The following is a 2,926-nucleotide window of genomic DNA, read 5'->3' on the forward strand; positions in this document are numbered from 1 at the left end:
AGTGAAAACAATATTTATACCTCTTTCATCCTGATTAGATATATCTGAATGAGAATAAAAATAGAAAATTTATCACATTATACCTAACTTTCATATAAGTTCAAATTAAAATTTGTTTATTGTTGCAATTTATATATGCCGGTTATGCATATATAACATCAATTTTTTAAAGAGCGAGAATCCCAAGCAAAATTTTAGATTGATCTCTCCAGAACATTAACTACGATTGAAATCCTAACGGTAAAAACAGAAATTAGCTTTCCAACTATTAGGCCTGCGCATAAAATCTGAACCGAATCCGAATCAAAAAACCCGATTCGTTATCCGAAATGTAAAAGTACCCAAACGGATCTTATAGAATGATACAAAAAAATATACGAACCCGAAGTGTTATTAACCGAATCCAAACGGATAATCCAAAAAATCTGAAATTAATAGTCAATATAAATATTTTGAAATATATATAAGTATTTCAATTATAAAATTTAATATTTGTGGTGATACGATATATAAAAATAAATATCAATTTTTTACTAAATGCTCTAATTACACAATTAGTTATCAATAAGTAATTTATAATTTGCTCATTGAAATAACAAGTCTATTCTCTATAAGGTAATGTATATTTTTACAAATGATGTTTGTTTTCATGTTTGATTTAACATTTTATTATTATTTTATCAATTTTATGTGTGATAGATTAATTTTTATTTAATTAGAGGTTTTTCTTAATGTTTTGTTTTAATTTTTTTGTTTTTTTCTTTAGTTATATCCGAACCGAACCGATATAACGCCAATCCAAGTGATATATGGTTACTTTAAGGGTTTTAGGATGCAATATAATTTTGAAACGAACCCGAAGTGTTATTATCCGAATCCGACTCCTACTAATAAAATTTTAGTATGGGACCTAGAAGCATAAATCCAAAAACCCAAAAATCCGAAAACTCGATCCGAACCCGAACGGATATCCGAACGCTTAGGCCTACCAACTATTACTAAAATGACAAATAAATAATTTGAACACTAGTTACGAAACCTTGAACAGTGGTTATAAAAGTTGGTTAATAATGAAATTTGTAATTGTAATATATTGTGTATGTATATGAAAAAATTTAAGAGGAAGGTTAAGCTCTATAATCTATGCAATGATATGCTGTAAAATTTGCTTTTAAGAAAACTTTATATATTAATAAATCCTTTTAATAAAAAACTATATATTTATTTCAATTGTTGTAATACACGATATTGTTTTCAGTTTTCACCTGTCACCCATGCCTCGGCAGCAATCATTCAAATCATACGGTTTAAATTATCTACAATAAAATTATAAAATTCTTAAACTAATATCAAAAGCGAGAGTTCTCTTTGCTGGCACAAATATGAAATATGAAATATGGAATATGGATGCTTATGTTAATTTGTATATGTAGTTTTAACTTTTTAATTTTTGAGAAGTTTATATATGTCTCCAATCGTGTTCGATCCTATACATCTACTAGTACGTATAGATAGGCCAGACCACTTTTGAGTTGTTCGGTTAAAGTAAGCCTATCAGTTAGACCTTAGATGACCTCTCTAACTAACAAGTAACAACTGCGGTAAACATTCTGGGGATAAACAATCGAAATTATTTAGATCGGATTATGAAATATTGGTCGGTTTTAGCTTCGTAACCATTCTGACAAAATAAAACCATTCTAACAAAATAGAAACTTTCGTTGAAGCTTCCTTTTACTTGTATCTTCAATCATTGACTTCTTTTGTCTTGCTTAATTCGATCATCGACTTTATTTGACGTTATCGATCACATGTTTTCCTCCGGTGCGACCGTAGTTGTGAACTAACCAGCACAAATAAGTATGTCTTAGAATAAAACTAGAGTTTGACCCGCATCTGTCCGTGCAGATATTTTTAATTTTATAAATATATAACTTCGATATTAAATATTTATAGAGCTTTTTGCAGAATTGACCTATAACTTAAAGTCAAACACAAAACTAACCTCTTTTTTTTTTGAAAATTGATTTTGCCCTATTCACTCCACAAGTTCATATAATTTACGAAAATACCATCAATTTTTTTTTTTTTTTTTTTTCGAAAATGACATTTTTACTCTCTCACCCTCATCATCTTCAAGTAATTACAAGATTGTCATTGTCATCAATACCACAACCACCATGAACAACCAATTTGAAGCTCTTAATGCTCCCAAAATCGATTTACCCTTCTTCTTTTTCTATTCTTGTGAACTAAACACAACATATCTCTCACTTTCTCTCCACAATGAGCTAAAAAAAACCCAAGATTTTGATTCTAAATTTTTTATGGTTCATAGAGTCATAGAAGCTAACGATTCTGGGTGGGTTACTTTCGTTTGTGATTCTGTGTGCTTGGAGAAGCCTTATGTATGCTAAGGAACTTATCTCACCAATTTAAGGTATGACATCGAGTTTTTTTCCAGATCTGTTCGTCAGACGACTTACTTGGGAAGTCGTCTGGCTGTAGACAACTTACCTGGAAGTCGTCTGGTCAACGCAGAGGTTATTTTTGCAATTGACTTTGAAATCTGTAACCTGAGACGACTGAAAGTTAAGTCGTCTGTTTTTGTTTGGTTTCAAAAAAATTCCAAAGAACCTAGACGACTTACATTTCAGTCGTCATAGGTTAGTTTTGCATTTGACTGGATAATTTCAGAAGTTTGACTTCCCCAGACGACTTACATTTCAGTCGTCTGGCGAAAATTAAAATAATAATCTTTTTTAAAAGTAGACGACTTACAGTTAAGTCGTCATAGGTTAGTTTTGCAATTGAAAAAAAAAACTTCAAAATTTAATTATACACAGACGACTTATAATTCAGTCGTCCACGAGACGACTTACTTGTAAGTCGTCCAGGATTTTTTTCCGAGATTCTGGTCAAACCT

Source organism: Brassica napus, chromosome C9 (assembly GCF_020379485.1).
Source record: "Brassica napus cultivar Da-Ae chromosome C9, Da-Ae, whole genome shotgun sequence".
Lineage (NCBI taxonomy): Eukaryota > Viridiplantae > Streptophyta > Magnoliopsida > Brassicales > Brassicaceae > Brassica > Brassica napus.